This window comes from Rhinopithecus bieti, unplaced genomic scaffold (genome assembly GCF_001698545.2).
Source record: "Rhinopithecus bieti isolate Rb0 unplaced genomic scaffold, ASM169854v2 scaffold_74563, whole genome shotgun sequence".
Taxonomy (NCBI): domain Eukaryota; kingdom Metazoa; phylum Chordata; class Mammalia; order Primates; family Cercopithecidae; genus Rhinopithecus; species Rhinopithecus bieti.
Genome location: NW_016827726.1, coordinates 909,676 through 928,398, shown reverse-complemented (window position 1 = coordinate 928,398; position 18,723 = coordinate 909,676). Strand labels below are relative to the sequence as shown.

General features: G+C 49.1%; 1 protein-coding gene across 1 annotated transcript in view; it reads right to left on the bottom strand.

The window, feature by feature from the left end:
* CPLX2 (complexin 2) overlaps positions 1-18,723 on the bottom strand; it is an 88,475-nt gene that overhangs the window by 41,936 nt on the left and 27,816 nt on the right. The window lies entirely within an intron of this gene.

Sequence of the window (18,723 nt, the reverse complement as noted above, 5' to 3'; positions counted from 1 at the left end):
GGTAGAGGGCCTGGCTGGGGCCAGGGGAGGAGGATTAGGGGAGCCCTGGAGTGCAGGCCCCATGGCCGTCCTCCCACAGGGCACTGGGCTCTGCAGAGGTGGTGATGAGGGTCACCACGGTACCGTGTGTCTTCCCAGTGAACTCGGGGAGGAAGGCACAATCAGGAAGCGGGGCCATTTGCTACAGCAGCTGAGAGCTGCGAACATCAGGGAAGAATGTGGGGTTTGCAGTCAGGCTTGACCCTGATCTCTGTTACCTTGAGCAGGTCATGCCCACTCCGCTGGTTTCCTTTTCTTTAGGAGGAGATAATAATAGCATCTTTGCTGTATGATTAGAGCACTGGTTCACTAAACAGGGACATGTAAAATGTCTAGTACATAGTAGGTGCTCAGTAGGTGTCAATAGTGGGAGTCATTGAGGAAATGATTACCACCACCTGCTGTTTTTGATTGAAATGTGGCCTTGTGGCCATTTGGCCCCCATCCTGCTGGCACCCACAGCTCTGGGCAGCCTGCTGTGCCATTGGTCTGCCATCTCCTCCTCTGGGCTCCCACCATGCCAGCAGTGTGTCCTCCTTCATGGCCCTCCATGCTGGACAGTCATTATCTGCTTAGATCTCTGTCTTCGCTGCAATTCTTAGCCCTTGGAGGGGAGGGCCTATGGGAGGAATGCTTGTGGCTGATTGAATGATATCTGTCTGTCTGCTGCATTGAGCAGCGAGTGCTAGAAGAGTGGGGTCAAAGAAAAGGTAATCAACATCTATTCAGTTCTTACTGGATGGTTACACTTTATCTCATTTCTTACTAAAATCTTACAAGGTGAGTATCATACCCTCATTTTGCTGAGAAATTTGAGGCTTATAGAAAAAAAGACTTGTCCAAGGTCACTCCCACCCGGGCAGGAGGAGAACTGGAATTCCCATTCAGCCTCTGTTTCTAACCACTGTGCCAATCTGGTCTGAGGCAAAGAAGGGAGACATGGCCCTCCCACGCATCTGAGAGCCACTTTAGAGGATGCCTCTCTGTGAGAGGCACTCATGTGTCTCTGCTGGTAAGGGACATTGATCCTCTGAGCCTGCAGTGTGGAAGAGGCTTGGAGGGTCCCTGGAATCTAGGTCTCAGACATAGGGTTCTTACTAGCACCAGGAGGGCAGGTTGCAGGGTAGCTGAGGTGTGGGTCAGATGTACCCCACGTCCCATGCTCTGGTTGCCTCTATTCTAGCTTTAGGCTGTGTGTTTCTGATGTGCACTTCTCCTGTGTGCAATGCCCTCTTCATGAGTGTGACTCTCCTGGGTGCACCTTTGCTCTTTGCTGTGTGCTGGTGCCCACGTAAGCCAGTGTGTGCACCTGCTGGGAGCTTGCACAAACTGCCCTTCTGTGTGGGCATGAGTTCTGACTATGCATCTGAGTGTCTGTCTCCATGTTGAGTTTGCAGGTTTTGGGGGGATGTGTGTGGTTGTGTGAGGAACTGGGATGGGCTGAGATGTATGCTGAGAAGCTCACAAGAGAGAATGTATAGAAACTGGAGCCTCCAGCAGCCACTATCTTAGACTCACCTCAAGGTCTCAGCTTCTTGGATTGAAGCATGAAGGTCAATGCTTTCCTTTTTTCTACCTTAAAACATTCCTGGCACAGCCCTTCATGGTTAGAGAGTTCTCAGTTCAAATCTCAGTTTCCCCAACTGCTGTGCGGGAGGCTGGTGAGTTACCCACTTTCCTGGGTCCTGGTTTCCTCTGTGAGATGAGGATAGTCAGACTGCTGTGTGGCTTGCAGAGGGCATCTGTGTGCCCAGCACAGAGGAAGCTCTTTGAGCTGAGTGTGCTATAAAAAAAGTCTTGTCACATCATGTGCTGGCCCAGTCACTTTCCCACATGTGTGCAAACAGGGGATGTTTCCTTGACATTTTTGAGAGACAATCTCCTTGTTTCCTCTGCGCTTTTCCCTGGCACCAGCTAATACAGAGGAGGTGAGACCCTCTTAATCCTGCTGGGTAACGAACTCACAAGAACTTCATGCCTTTGCATTAGGAAAACAGTGCTTAAGTAGGCTTTCTCTATTTTGCCCTGAGATGGATGGTGTTGATTTTGCGTCCTCCATGAAAGGAAGACTTGATATTGAATTCTTAAATGAAAAAGGAGGCATCTACTTTTTAAAAATGAATGGGATACACCGACTTTTAGAAGAAGCAATAGGCTTGAAAACCTAAATTGTGACTTTGTTTTGCCTTCTTTTGGCCTTCTCAGGCAGGGTCCACCTGGTGGTGAAGTTAAGATATTGCAACCCAGCTCTATTCTATCTTGTTAAATACCTGGAGAAAAGATGCAGATTAAAATTTCTCCAACTCCTGTTTTATCACATCTATTATCTGTAAAACACCTATAACTAGTTTTTTTTTTTTTTTTTTTTTTTTTTTTTTTTTTTTTTTTTTTTTTTTTTTTTTGAGACGGAGTCTTGCTCTGTCGCCCGGGCTGGAGTGCAGTGGCCGGATCTCAGCTCACTGCAAGCTCTGCCTCCCGGGTTTATGCCATTCTCCTGCCTCAGCCTCCGGAGTAGCTGGGACTACAGGCGCCCGCCACCTCGCCCGGCTATTTTTTTGTATTTTAGTAAAGACGGGGTTTCACCGTGTTAGCCAGGATGGTCTCGATCTCCTGACCTCGTGATCCGCCCGTCTCGGCCTCCCAAAGTGCTGGGATTACAGGCTTGAGCCACCGCGCCCGGCCTGTTTTTTAAAGCTATTTTAATTTTAGGATAGTGAATCACTAATTTTTAGTTGCTGAGGTTGGCATTTTAGTGATTAAGCACTTCTGTCAGTCTTTGGAAAAAGAACTTAAGTTTTACGCTTTGAAGATCTCTGAAGACTTTCCCTTCTAAAGGAATGGGCATGTGTTGTAATTGTTTTATGTCAAAGGGTGTGTGCTGTAGAAAAAAAAAATCACCTTTGTTCAAAAAAGAAATGGATAAATTTGGCCTTTCTGAGTGGTAAGAATGACCTGTCACTATAATATACTGTGTGTTTATATTTTATTTAAATTTAATCTCTTAGGTACAGGGTGATAACCTTCCCCCCAAACAACAGTGATTGCAATTGTTTTCTAGAAACTTCTTTAAAGTGTCACATTTGGCAGTACAAATGAGTTTGAATGTAATAGTCCAGAGATTTATATATAATTGAATATCCTAAAATGGAAAAATGTGTCAGTGTCAAGTTACAGTGGCTTATGTTTTTCAGAGTAATTCCAATGAACTTCCTATTTTTGACAGTAAATGTCATTTAATAGTGTACTTGCCATTTGCGCCTCACTGCAAAATTAGTGCAGAGGATAAAATAATGTTTAATGTAATCTTGATTTTACCTTGTATATTGTACATTCCCCAAACTCTAAACCTTGCTCGCTGTGTGGTAGAAAACCTTTTAAAGGTCACAGATACATTACCAAACATATCGCCTTAAAATTTTTTAAGGTTGAGCTGGACATGGTGGCTCACGCCTGTAATCCCAGCACTTTTGAGAGGCCGAAGTGGGATGATCACCTGAGGTCAGGAGTTCGAGACCAGCCTGGCCAACATGGTGAAACTCCATCTCTGTTAAAATACAAACATTAGCCGGGCGTGGTGATGCATGCCTGTAGTCTCAGCTGCTTGGGAGGCTGAGGCAGGAGAATCGCTTGAACCTGGGAGACGGAGGTTGCAGTGAGCCGAGATCGCGCCACAGCAGTCCAACCTGGGTAACAGAGCAAGACTCCATCTCAAAAAAATAAGAAAAAGAAAAAAGAAAAAAAAGTGTTTAAGGTTGAACTTCACACAAATGAAATAAACTCATACAAATACTTAAACTCTGTAGCAAAGTATCTTTAACATTCATGAAAAATAGAAGTTGTATCATTCTTTTCTGAGGAAAATAAAAGAAAACATGCTTAAAGATGAGTGTGGTGGCTCCTGCCTATAATCCCAGCTACTCAGGAGCTAAGGTGGGAGGAATGCTTGAGTCCAGGAGTTCAAAGCCAGCCTGGGCAACATCGTGTGACTCTTGTCTCTAAAAACATTTTTTAAAAATGCTTATGGAGTGCCCCAAGCATTACGCTGGGTTTGTTGCCAGGATGACCTTCCTTGTATTCTCTGGTCAGACAGCAACCTCATTTCACAGTGCTGGCCTGCTCTGGGTTACTTGCTCTTAGGAGACAGAGCCAGGATTTAAATCTTGGCGTCCCAACTCCAAGTCATCTCTTTGAAGACAGCTATTTTTCAAGCGATTTTAAAGAAATGGGATTCTATTTTCAGTTGCATTTGATTTGGAAGCCAAATGGGTAAGAAAGTTAGAGTGAAGATGCACTGACTGCATGAGTGGTGGGGGGCCTGGAGACCCCTGCCTGGATCTCCTCATTCCCTGAGGTGGCCTATGAGGTCTGATGTAGAATCTTAGGGCTTCACAGAACTAGAAAAGCTGGAAAACCATGTGGTCACCGCCTCCAACTGCATAAGAAAGACCTGGCTCTGAGGCTTGGGTGAGGGGGCAGCCCAGAAACCCCCGGAGAAGTATAAAGATGACTGCCAAAAGACAGAAGGGGTGAGAAATGCTAGTTACAGCTGCCCTCCACGCAGGAATGGACGGGTGGGCAACTGAGGACACCCTGTCTCCCCCAGGACCCATTAGGATGCTCCCTTACCCATGCTGACAAAATTCCCTGGTCTATGTTTCTGTCTATTGCAATCATTTCTTGGGGAACACATCTCTGATTTCTACATAAATGTTGCAACAAAAATAGGACTCTACCACCCAGAAGAATCTTTGAGGTATATCACAGTTTAAAAAATACATTTACAAAACTGTTTTCTAACCGCCTTACCATCACGAGCTGTAATTACCTTGCTTATTTGCTTATTTTCAACTATTATCTCTCTCTCTGACTAGACTGCAAGTTGCACGGAAGCTGGGACCTTGTCTGTTTTGTTCAATGTGGCATCCCAATGTCTGGCCCCGTGGCTGGCCTGTGGAGGGTGCTTGGTAACACTGGGGAGGCTGACCCAACCAACAGGGAGCATCATGTACATTTTAAAGATAAGGAAACCAAGGCTCAGAGCGGGTGGGGGTTGCCCATGGCCAAGCAGCTGGTAGACAGCCAAGTCACCATTTGGACCCAGCTCCCAGCTTTATTGTTAGCTGTGGAGCAACAATGAACTGAATGAATTTATTCACCCCACGCCCATCCAGCTGAGCAGAGATGGAAATTGCTCAGGCTCTGGCAAAGGTCTTGCACAGTACACCCCGAATCTATCTTCCAGCTTTCTGGTCCAGCTCCCTTCTGTCTGAAAGCCACCAGCCTGTCTGCAGAACGGGGACACAAAGACAGGGAGATCTCTCTGGGGCCTGGGAGGATTAATCAGCAATTAGTGTGCAAAACACTTTCCAGACAAATGTTAAGTATTATTAGTATTTAAATTTAGTTTCATCTTCCCCTGCAGCCCGAAGACAAAAGGGAACAGATGGCCTTGGCTCCAGGTGGAGAGGGGAGGGCGGGAAGTTTTCAAGGCTCGGGTTTCCAATTAGCCCCTGCTGCCTGCTGTGGGAGCTGCGCAGAGACGCCCTGTGGGGTTGTCCCAAGGCCTTTCTTCAGAGCTAAGTGAAGGTCAGGGGGAAGCACAGCTTGGGGTCTGAATTTCCTTTCCTAATCCCGAGACCACGGCTCCTCTCAGAGCCCCAGGTCAGTGAGACCACCTTGCAGGTGTGGAGAAGGGAGTGAATGAGACCAACGGTGACCCAGCCTTGCCTGCGTGCTTCCTTTCCCCCTGACTCCTTCGGGATACCCAGGTTAGGGTCTAGTTTCTCCTAGAGAGGTTTTCTTGAGAATTGAAACTGCCCTGGGATGTGGCATCTTGCAGCTCTGACCTGAACACAGCTTTGGCTCCACCACTTGTGCCACTGCCTGCACTCTGGGCCTCATGTTCCTTCTCTGTAAAGTGGGTGTGACATCCTTGCTCTGCCGGCCTTGCAGGGCAAGGATCAGCTGGGACGATGGCTGCTGGAGCTTTATAGACTGGAAGGGGAGGCATGGATTGGGAATGCTGACCACTGTTTTTATCTTGTTTTCTGTGCCAGGACCTCTATCTTTTAGACTGAGGAGCGGGTAGTTGAAGATGGAATGCTATGTACAACCGTTGTGTAACCCACCCTGGCTGAACCCCAATTCTGGGCTTCCCCAGAAAGAGGGCCCCTCTTTCCAGAGGACTTGCAGCTGGTTGGACAAACACCTGGTGAGACTAGCAACATTTCGCCACCCCACTGGAGAACCTGCCTGAGACAATGCCACACTCCGAGGAGAGCAGGGCTGAGGGGAGCAGGGCTGAGGAGAGCAGGGCTGAGGGGAGCAGGACTGAGGAGAGCAGGGCTGAGGGGTGCAGGGAGCTGGCTCCCCGTGGACTTGATTAAGAGCCTCTTTCCAGCTGCCTGAGTGACCAGGAGCACGAACCAGTGCTGCACCTTATTCTTTTTACTTAAGTCAGTTGAGATTTTATTTTGTATTTATTTATTTATTTATTTATTTTGAGACGCTCTGTCGCCCAGGCTGGAGTGGAGTCACCTGATCTCGGCTCACTGCAAGCTCCGCCTCCCGGGTTCCCGCTCCCACCTCAGCCTCTGAGTAGCTGGGACTACAGGCGCCTGCCACAATGTCAGCTACTTTTTTGTATTTTCAGTAGAGACGGGCTTTCACCGTGTTAGCCAGGATGGTCTCGATCTCCTGACCTCGTGATCCACCCGCCTCAGCCTCCCAACGTGCTGGGATTACAGGTATGAGCCATCGCGCCGGGCCTAGTCAGTTGAGATTTTAAAAGCCACTTGCGGCGGGGCGTGGTGGCTCACACCTGTAATCCCCGCACATTGTGAGGCTGAGGCGGATGGATCACTTGAGGTCAGGAATTTGAGACCAGCCTGGCCAACATGGTGAAACCCCATCTCTACTAAAAATATGAAACAGCTGGATGTGATGATGCACACCTGTAATCCCAGGAGGCTGAGGCAGGAGAATCACTTGAACCCGGGATGCAGAGGCTGCAGTGAGCCGAGATCGCACCACTGCACTCCAGCCTAGGGGAGAGAGTGAGACCCTGTCTCAAAAAATAATAAATAAATAAATAAATAAATAAATAAATAAATACCACTTGCAACCGAGACTTCTCTTAATAACTCACTTAAATAATTTGATTCTAACAAAAACTTTGATTTCAGCACTGGGAAGAGCTCAGCCGTCAGCATCTGGAAATCAGGTGCAGATGGTTGGATTCCATTTGCTAATATTTTGTGAGGATTTTTGCATCTGTGTTCATGAGGGATACTGGCTTGTGGTTGTCTTGTCTTTGTCTGGTTTCGGTATCAAGCTCATTTAGCTGACCTCTTAAAATGATTTGGGAAGGTTCCCTCCTATTTTCTAAAAATATTTTGTGTAGAATTGGTATTATTTCTTCCTTAAATGTTTGGTAGAATTTACCAGTGAAGCATGATTCAGACTTTTATGCTATAAATTACTTTTTTAAAAAGGGAGCTGTTTTGCTCACTATTCCTGTCTTATGCATTGATTGAACTATTTCCCAACATTGTGTTTTCCAACCTTTTTCTTGTTTTGGCTGCTCCAGGCTCCAGTAACTGTAATATGATCTAAACTTATGTGATGGTGTGGCACTTTTTACTTTTTTTTAAAAAAAAATCAACACATTGTTTGCAATCTGTTTAAGAGAAATTAACAAAATACCATGAACTTCAAACATATCTTAAAGTCGATGTGTCCTGCTTGCCATCCAGCCTCAGCTCCTTCTCTTTGCCATGTCCCCATCAACCCTGTGGTCCTGACCCCTGGCCTTTGCCGCTCTCTGGAGCACTCTTCCCCGACCCTGTCCTGGCTTGCTCCACTGGGATTTTGCTTCCACAAAACTTTCGTTTGTTTGTTTGTTTTTTGAGAGGGGGTCTCGCTCTATCACCCAGGCTGGAGTGCAGTGGCACGATCTCAGCTCGCTCCTTCTCCCAGGTTCAAGCGATTCTCCTGCCTCAGCCTCCTGAGTAGCTGGGACTACAGATGGTCACCACCATGCCCGGCTAATTTTTTGTATTTTTAGTAGAGATGGGGTTTCACCGTGTTAGTCAGGATGGTCTCGATCTCCTGACCTCGTGATCTGCCCTCCTCAGCCTCCCAAAGTGCTGGGATTACAGGCGTGAGCCACCGCACCCAGCTCCACAAAACTTTTCTGCATTTCCCAGGCTGGCCTAGGTTTTGGGTGACTCCCCCTGCTACCCCACCCACTGTGCTTCCTCCCACCCAAGCATGAATTGCATTACGTTGAAGTTGTCCATGTCTGTCTCTTTCCCAGACTGTGAGGTCCTTGAGGGCAGACTCTATGTCTACTTAGTCCATTGTTAGATTCCAGCTCTGAGTGCAGAGCCTGGCACCCAGGCCCTGGATAAACACCTGCTGAGTGAATGGACGTTTCTGGCTATGCACGACCAAGGTCACAGCAATAGTACCTGCCTGTGTCTACACATCTCTGGACCATTTCTGAGCAGTTTTCACATGCAGGGTTTCATTTGAATCTTCACAGTAATTCTGTGCAGTTGGTGTCATTACCCCATTTTATATTTGTGGACACCAAGGCCCAGAGAGACGTAGGAACTTGCCAAGCTACATGAGTGGCAGAGCTGGCATCCAGAGGCAGGCCTTCCTGATTTCAAATCCAGGGATTCCCTGTGCACCTCAGTTACATGCCAAGATGCTGTTGGTTTGGGAAATGTTGTAGGATTTACCCTGAAGCAAAATCTTGCGCTAAAACATCAGCCAGAGAGGATGTTTCAGGGAGGAACGCTAAGCCTGCGGAGGCTGGAGCCATGCATGGAAGCTCAGGGCTCTGCGGGAACCTGGGCCTCCAGGTTAGATGGGTCCCCAGCTCACCAGGAAAGGGGATGTAAGGCAGGAAAACAAGAGGCAGGCAACACAAGGTAGGTAGCAGCCGAGCCCACGGTCTGAGCAAAGTTTTCAAAGAAGGGGCCTGGCTATGGCAGGAAGGGGTGGAGAGAGTCCCCTCAGTCTGGGGACTGACTGATTTTGGCTGTGGAATCAGCCTCCCATCCCCACCCCAGATCCCAACTGCTAAATTCTTCCAAACCATACCTGTCCAAGGGACGTGTCAAACGGTGTTTCTCAAAGAGTCCTGGAGTGAATCTGGGCTTTGGGCTGGGGCCTCTGACCTATGGCATAGCAGGCCTCCCCATTTCCACTTGCCTGGCTAACTTTACTTCTTCCTCTGGTCTCAGCTTAGATGTCTGCTCCTTCAGGAAGCTTTTCTTGATTCTCCAACTTGGAAATGAGTCCCTTGTGTCCCTTGTATAGCCCCCCTTGCTTCTTTGTATTACAGACTTGAGCACCCTAGAGGCCTTCAGTTGTTCGTGTTTCTTTACCACGAGTTCTTTGGGGCCAGGGACTGTGCTTTCTTTATCTCCACATCCCAAGCAGCCAGCCCTTCTCATCTGCAAAATCAGGGTGGCAATTCCTAATCACAAGGTAGATTATGAAGCCTCAGTAACAAAAGAGATTTCAAAAAAACCCAAAGCTTTGTGGAGGCCATGCAATGCAGATTAATCCCTTTTTTTTTTTTTTTTTTTTTTTTTTTTTTTTTTTTTTTTTTTTTTTTTTTTTTGTCTTGAGACAGAGTTTTGCTCTTGTCACCCAGGCTGGAGTGCAGTGGCGCGATCTCAGCTCACTGCAACATCCGCCTCCTGGGTTCAAGTGATTCTCCTGCCTCAGCCTCCCGAGTAGCTGGGATTACAGGCGCCTGCCACTATACCTAGCTAATTTTTGTAATTTTCGTAGAGACAGGGTTTCACCATGTTGGCCAGGCTGGTCTTGAACTCCTGACCTCAGGTGGATCTGCCCACCTCGGCCTCCCAAAGTGCTGGGATCACAGGCATGAGCCACTGCGCCCAGCCTAATCCTTTCTTCTTAGCTCAGGTTAAAGAGGCAAGCAGAGTGTGAAGGGCTTTGTGTACGGTGCCTGCCTGGGTCCTCTCCATGCATGTTCCCTTCTTTTGGTCTGAGCATCAGAGTTTCAGGAAGAGGTGCTTTCCTGGAAGGTACAGACAACTGAGGGGCCCAGTCTTGTCCCCTGAGTTTCCTGCCCTCTCCAATTTTAACCTCAAACCTGCTGGGTTTGGAAGATTCCTTGGAAGGGGAAGTTTGATTCTACTTTCTTTGGCAGACAAGCTCCCTACTACCTTGGGTCCCCAAGCTTGTCTGGCATTTACAAAGGAACATAACTGAAAGCGTCACAGGCCCACTAAGGAGACAATTATAGGCAAAAGAACAGCAGAAACAGCAGTTTCCAACGCCCATGTTTCTGGTTGTGAAGGCAGGCAGCCCAGCCTGGCAGAAAGAACCCACACTCATCACACGAGCTGGTTCAGCTCTCAGCACTGTGTGCAACCTCGGATAAGTCAGGTCATCCCTCTGAGCCTCAACTTTCTTTTCCAGAAATGGGGCCTTCAAGATTTAACTCTCTGTGTTGCAAGCATGGTGCTCAATGAGCTTTCATGGTCTTCTCCATTCCTCACGGCACTGAGCACAGGGCCAGGTAGGAAATGAGGAGCTGTCATTGATTGATGATTAATTACCCCCATCTCCTGCCTTCAGACATGGAGACTATGCTCAAAATTACAGCTTTATCTCCCGTACCACTTTCAGGGCCAGGAACCTTTTTGGTGGCTAGGACATATTTGCTAAAGGAATGAATAAATTCCAGATGGTGGAAATAATAGGAGCACAGACGAGAGACATGGAGGGCAGAGCCAGCAGAGGTCTAGGGTAGACCAGGGAGGAGCTGGACCTCTTTAGAACAAAGTATAAGAAGTGGATAAGTTGCCTTTGCATAACTCATGCCCCCAGCTTAGAAGGCTCTTTCTCTTTCCATGTCTGACATACCTATTTGTCTCTTAAATCCCAACTCAAATGTTGCCCACCTCCTCACTAGCTTTGTTTGACCTTCTCGGCAGAATCAGTTGCCTCTGACTCTGTGCTGCTTTGGGATTCTGTCCATGCCTCCGTTAGGCATGTTTAATCCCATGTCATAGCTTTTGGTTGACCTTTCTGACCTCCTGCTGAGCTGTGGGTATCTGGAGGGCAGAGGCTATGCCTGGCCTCTCTTGGGATCTCTGCGGGACCAGGGCTGGGCAGCTGGTAGGCTTTGTTTGTGCTTTGCCCCAACAGCAGACTATGGTTTCTTGAACCACAGTCAATGTTCTGCTCAGAGCCCGTAACAGAGACACTTGTGTCAGACACATTTCTCCGCTCAGCAACCAAGTCAAAGCCCAGGGAGAAGACAGGCCCTGTTGGTTTTTACCTGCATCAGGGCAGGAGGGAGCAGCTTCTGGCCTTGGGAATGAAGCCTGAATGGGGCGACTGAGTAGACGGGCTCTAGGAGCCAGGAAGCAAATCTGGGTTCCAGTTCTCGCTGCAGCTGACTGGCCTTGAGCAAGTCCCTTCCCCTCTCTGAGCTATGATTTCCCTTCTATGACTTGAGCAGTGGGGAGAGAAGGGAGGGAGCTGCAGAGAGCGAATGCTCTTCCTACTTCTAAAATTCTGCCCATTTATTTCCAGGGCTTCTGGGAGACTGACAGACACACATAAACACTGATGCATACTCACACCCACACACATGCACACAGGAACAAATAGATTCAGATGTACCCAGACACACACACACACAGAGGCAAACTGACATCAGCACACTGGCTTTCACAGACAGAGACGCGCTTATGCCTAAATGTCACGCCTGCATAGGATATAGAGACACTCAGCTGCCATGAGCACACACGCGCACCCCCAGCCATGCTCACCATGGCACTGACACTCACAAGTGTGTGAGCACGAACACATGCACATTTCCTTTGGGCTCTGAGGCCCCTTCCAGTTGGTAGAATTGAGGTTCATTTGGAGCAGACCCACCTGCTTCCCCTGGCAGGTGACATGTTCCCCGCTCTCCTTCCCAGATCTGGGCTTCCTGGCTGAGCTGTGAGCAGGGTGAACGCTGCCCCCAGTCCACAGGGGTGAGGATCTGGAGGGAGACTCATCTCCCAGGTTACTGCCTGTGGATGCTGCTTTAAAAATAGCTTCCTGCTGTTTCCAGGAAAGCTCTGGGGAGTGAGGACTCCAGAGACTGGATTGTGCTCATCAGTTGCCTGCCTGCAGAGCTACATATGAGGGTCCCTTGAAGAGACCAACAGAGTCCTTGTTAGTGCCCCATGGCCTGTGGCAAAGAGGAAGAGGCTAAGGGTGGCTGGACAGCTGGGGGTGGGGTGCTTCACCCCTAAAACTCCCCCTCCTAGAGGATAGCTGCCTCGCTTCACTCTTCTGTGAGGGAGCATCACGCACCTCTGGGGGCGGGGAAGGAGACAGGCATGATGGTTCATACCTGGGCTCTGCTGCTCCCTGGCTGTGTAACCCTGGGCAAGCTGCTTCATGTCTGAGCATCAGTGATTTCAACTGAAAAATGGGCCTAATCATCTCTTCCTCTCTCATGAGTTGTGAAAATCAGCCACAAAAAGGTCCCATCATTTCCCTCCTGCTGGGCTGTATCCCCCCCCGGGGGGCAGGGAACCAGGGCAGCTCTGCAGCAGCAGTGCCCTCCCTGCCTGTCCCTCTGCCCACACTGCCCTTCACGTGCCCTTCCAGCTCTCACTGCCTCTCTTCTGGATCACCTGGCACCACACAGTTCTGCTTTCAGAACCCCAGAGAGCACGGAGGGCCACAGCCACACTGGTGGATGAGAGAGACTGCTAGGCCTTGACCTGTGACCGGCTTCCACCAACAGCAGAGGTTCAGCAGCTCTGATGGTGCAGAAATTAGCTTCAGTGAGGACCTGGGAGGGAGGGAGGATCTGGCGGCTGGTGGAGCCCAGTGACAAGTGTGTCATCAGCTTACCCCGTGTCCCTGTGAGTCCTGTGGCCCCGGCTAGGTCTGCATGAGAGTCCTGGGCAGGCACTGCCTGAGTAGTGAGGGTCAGGACCATATCTCTGGCTTTGTGCCTTCCTAACTGTGTGATCTTGGGCACAAGTTAAAGCCTCTCCGTTTCTTCATCTGTGCAGTGGGTCTTCTGCTCTCCACATTACAGGGTCATATCAGGGCAGAAAAGGGGTAGAGGATGCTTTGTGACTCTGTTTAGCCAGAAGTTTTCTTAGATCGATGGAATCCTTAGATAGGAAATGGAGGCTCAGAGAGGGCAAGTGGGGCAAGTGGCTTCTCCAAAAGACCCAGCAGAGGTCCCGGGGAAGGTGGAGCTCGAGGCCCACCTCGTCCCCTCCATCCTTTGGCAAAGAGTGACAGTGGGAACTGGGATCAGGTGTGGCTCTGGCTGACTGCCCTGGCAAGGGGACCGTTTCTGAGGGAGTGGGGCCTTCTTCCCGAGGTCAGCTTCTGTGCATCCCCTGGAAGGGAGCATAGCTAAGCAGGTGGGCCTGGTCCGGGGCTCTCTCTGCAGCTTATTTACCAGCTGGCTTCAGACAACTGCTGGCCTCACTGAGCTGCAGTTTCCTCCCCAGAAGTTGGGGATGGTGATGCCTGCCTTGCAGGGCTGTTGTAAAACTCAAACGCAAAAAGCCTTAAGGCCGCTTATGGAGAGATCTGTGGGAAAAATGCACTCCTCAGGTCCAAGATCTTGGGATCTGTATCCGCCTCTGTGGCTGCCTTTCACCTGATGTGGTGGGGAGAGGCCTATTCCCAGGGTCCTTTGTGGATTGAGGGCCAATAATGGGGACAGGGAGATGGTGAGGTGGGAGAGGCGCAGTCAGGTGTGTTTGGGGGAAGTGCGTCCAGCTGCAGTGGTTGGTTTCCTCCCCCAGACCTCACTTCTCCACCTGTCAGATGGGGGAGGCGTCCCATGGCATGAATCACAGCCTCTCTAGGAACAGAAGGCGCAGACAGAAGCTGCCTCACACCTGTGGGTTTGGTGGGCTGGTTTGCTCAGGCTCTGGAGCCTCGAAATATGCACGGGGCAGAAATTGCCTGAGTGTGCAGAGGCAGGTGTGAATATCTGACAAGAGTAAGGCAAAGTATTTAGAAGAGGAAGAAGCTATGGGTGTTATCTAGGTCACTGAGGCTCAGAGAGGGGCAGTGCCTCACCCAAGGCCACAGAGCAAAATAGTGTTTGAGCCAAAACTCAAATACTGTTCAGCCCATAGTTCAGGAATCTTCTAGTTGGAAGAGGCTGAGGTCATTTGGTCTAACTTCCCACCTAAGAGTCCCTGTTTACGCGCTTCCAGGAATGAGGAGCTCACTAGCTTATACTGCAGTCTATTTGTTTTGCAATAGCTCTGGTCTCTAGATATTTCTCTTTCATGTCGAGCTAAAAATCTATTCCCAATCACTTCTACTCTCTACCTTCTAACATGCATTGCTTCCACATACAGATGCTAGACAATAAAGATCACATGCCCCTGAGTCTTCTTTTGTCCAGATCATCATCTGCAGCTCGCTGTTCCAATAGAACAGTTTCCAGACCCTCACCCTCTTAGTCCATGAAGGGACCACCACGCTTTCTCAGGACCCAGATGCGGATTTCCAGAGAATAAACCATGAAACTCCCAGAGGCTGCCTCAGTGAGGATGCGCAATAATAGATATTAGGTATTTTTTATCCGTGAAGACAAAATTGACTCAGCAGTAAATGGTGAATTTTTAAAGGTCTTTTCAATTCATGATTTTCATGTAAGGCAGTTAATCTAAAAGCAAATAAAATCATCCAGATACCAGAAAAAATATTCAGTGAAGTGTATTTTTTGGAAAGTGAGTCTGACTCTACTAAATTATCCAGGAGTTATACCTAAAACAGACTCCACTGACTGTAAACTCCTTGGGGGCAGAGTCTGGGTCTTTATATCACCCTTGACAGGCAGGGCTGGCCAGGGCACACAGGAGGCAGATGTGTCTATGAATGAATAGTTGCAGTTGTTTTTTTTTGTAAACGTGCACAAGGTCAAGTGCATCTCCCTGCTGGTTCATCTCTTGGACTTTATTTATTTATTTGAGACCTGAGTCTCACTGTCACTCAGGCTGGAGTGCAGTGGCGTGATCTCAGCTACTGCAACCTCCGCCTCCCGTGTTCAAGCAATTCTCCTGCCTCAGCCTCCCTAGTAGCTGGGATTACAGGCACCCGGCGCCCACCACCACACTCAGTTAATTTTGTATTTTTAGTAGAGACAAGATTTCACCATATTGGCTACGCTGGTCTCAAACTCCTGACCTCAGGTGATCCAACCGCCCTGGACTTCCAAAGTGCTGGGATTACAGGTGTAAGCGACTGCACCCGGCCATCATCTGTTGGACTTTAAAGGTGTGTTGAAGAGGCCTGGGTGTGAAACCATTATATGGGTGTCAGATGCTGGAAAGAATAGGGGCCACTCTGCATTGCCCTCCACCGCTATAGAAAAGCAATCAAGCAACCATTTCCCTTTATTTTAGAAAGGGTATCCCCATTTCCTCTGGGGGAGCTGCTCCTCCCCGAGTGTCCTTCAGCGTGGTTTAGTACAGGCTGAGGCCTCAGCCTGGTCTCCCACAGGGGGCACATGACCAGGGTTTGGCCAATCAGTGTAGTCCACCCTCTGGCTACAGGGATTGGTGCAGGGAAGGGCATATGACCCCAAAGGGGCCAATGAGACTCAGTTCTGGAACTTTTGATGGGGCTGTTGGAGCCTCCTGTTGCTGCAGCTGCTGAACTATGGGACTGTAAGTCTGGAGCAGCAGAGGCCACCCTGTGAAGACAGCCTGCCTGGACATGAGGCCAGCACAGAGGAAAGCTGAGCCAAGACAGGGAGAGAGAATGAGGTTTGCTCTCCTCATTCAAGCTGCCTAAGCCAACTGTAGGGGAAAGCAGCATCCCTCGAGCTTCTCATTACACACACCAGCACATTCCCCCTTTCGCCGAAGTCACTTTGCGTTGGATTTCGCTCACTTGCAACTGAGTGTGTTGACCAGCTCGAGAATACAAATAGTAAGTTCAGTTTTGAGGGAGTAGGTGATGGGAAGCCCTCCCTGTCCAAGCTTCCTTGGAAGCCTGGGTTGGCCTGGGCATTGGTGGGTCCTCTCTCCCCACCCTGAGCAGGGTAGAGGGGCCAGTAGGAGCCCCAAAGCAAGTGCCATCCTGGGAGATTCCTTTCTTTGTCTCATTCCCACATCCAATCAGCTACCAAATTCAACCCATTCACTCGCCACAAACATCTCTCCAGCCCAGTTCAGGGTCCGTCTGATTCCTGCTGGCCTATCGCTTTTGCTTGGGAACGTCTGCTTCCAGTTTGATTCTCATAGAGATCTTTCTTAAACACTAGTCTCACCCCAGGTATGCTCATGCTGTGGCCATGACCAAAGCCTGGAGTCCTTTTGCACTGGGAATGGAATTCAAGACCTTTGACCATCTGGCCCAGCCCCGTGCTCCTGCCCTACCTTTTGTCCATCCCCTTGTATTCAAACAACCTGGACTCCTCCTTAGAATGTTCTCATGTGGTCCCATCTTCGCATCTGTCTACACTATCTGAAATTCCCCATTTCTTACCAGGCTCAGCTCAAAGGTCCGTCTTCTGCGAAGCTCACCTCATCCATACTATCCTCCCCACTCGGTCAGCAGTGCCCACCCTGGGCTCTTGCAGCGTCCTGCACACACCTTTATCACAGCCCTCTAACTGCGTGGTGCCCCTAGTCAGTGCTCCCATCCTGTCTCCACCAAGCCCTGTGCATCCCTGAGTCTCAGCCCAGCGCACGCCGCTGGCACAAGCTTCTGATCTCAATTCCTGCCCAAGAAATTGCTCAGTGCTCCACCCCAGTTACCAGGTTTCAACCAGGTTTTTTTTTCTTTTCTTTTTTTTTTTCACTTATTCATTTAAAACCACTTCCAGGGGAAACCAGAAAGTCAATTACTCCACCTTCACCTGGCCCAGGAGGAGCAACTGTGGCAAGTCCAGCAGGGTCACCCTCTCTAGCTGCTGGGAGCTGAGATTTCCACTCCAGCTTCATTAGGCTGCCTTGGGGAAATCAATGGAGTTTGCAAGAGTGTGATGGGAATGGTCAAGCTGTCTCCCGCCCAGCGATAAAACCAGATGTGGAAGCAGATGGTGGTGACCAGGAGAGCATTCAAGCTACAGGCAGAGACCCTCATCCCACTCTCAACCCTCGTCTTAGAATCACTGAACCAGAGGAAAACAGTCCCTTTAACTGAAAGCAGAGGAAGAACAGGGTGAAGTTTTCCTGAACTACAGCCCAGGAGGTCCCCAGAGACAGGAGCAATCAGATCTCACACTCCGGCTTCTGCCAGCTTGGAAGTTTTTCACTAGAAAAGGAGGGAATAGAGCGAGAGGATGCCATTTCTAAGTATTGTAACCTATTTTCCCTTTCTTTTCTTTCTTTCTTCTTTTTTTTTTTTTTTTTTTTTTTTTTTTGTTTATTTGTTTGTTTTTGAGACAGAGTCTTGCTCTGTCGCTAGGCTGGAGTGCAGTGGTGCGATCTCAGCTCACTGAACCTCTGCCTTCCAGGTTCAAGCAATTCTGTCTCAGCCTCCTGAGTAGCTGGGACTACAGGCTCATGCCACCATGCCCAGCTAATTTTTGTATTTTTAGTAGAGACGGGGTTTACCATGTTGGCCAGGATGGTCTCGATCTCCTGACTTTGTGATCCGCCCATCTTGGCCTCCCAAAGTGCTGGGATTACAGGTGCGAGCCACCATGCCCGATCCAGTTCACCAAGTTAAAGCTTCTCTGTTCCCTAGTTTCTGTGCCCCATTTTCTTTAACCCCGTTTTCTTATCCTCCACCATCACTCAAGGCATTAGATGCTATCCCAGTTCCTCAGAGGAGGGAATGGAGGCTCAGAAGGGTGAGATCATTAGCCAAATTCACACAGCTGGTGAGTGGCAAACAGAAAAGCCAATCTGGTCTGAATGTTCTCCTTGCCTCCGTCCCAGCCAGGCCAGTGAGGTGGAAAGAGTTTCACGGTCGGTTGGACAAACCTGCTGGAATCCTGATTCTTCACTTCCCAGCTGAGTGGATTATGTAAAACCATGGAGCCTCTTTAATGCTCAATTTCTTCCTCTGCGCAACGCGAATGTCAGTCTGAGCCTTCCCGGTTGTTGTGTGAGAACAAGGTGGTAGACCCTTTCTAATGGGTCTGGCACATAGTAGGGGTACAATGAAGGTGCTGGCTTTTATGACTTTTCTTCCTTCCTGCCCTGCTCTTGACCTTCAGGTCCCCTGCTTGGCCTATTTCACTGCCAAGTTCTAGGTCATTTGAAACTGCAGAGGCCAGGCCTCAGCCTTTAGGTCTCACTGATCCCGTGACCTCAGGCAAGTCCATTTGCCTTTCTGGGCCTTGGTTTCCTCCTTTGGGAAATGAGAGAGACTTGGGCAGGATCCCTGGTCCCCAGCCTGGGGTTATCTCTGGGGTTAGAAGAAAAGAGGGCATTTTCCGACAGCAAGGTCGGCCTGCCTAGCAATATTGCTTGCTATATTTCTTAGCTTTGGGTTGGAATGACATCACCTCACCTCGTGGCTTACCTCTTGCTGATCAAAGCTCTGACTGGCAGTTAAGTGTCTTTGATTAATAAAAAATGGGGAAAATGAATTAATCATGACTTAAATGCAGCATGTTTAGGAAACAGAATCTTTAAAAAGTCAAATCCACTGAAGCCAAGAGGGGAAAAAAAAAGGTGTCCTTGA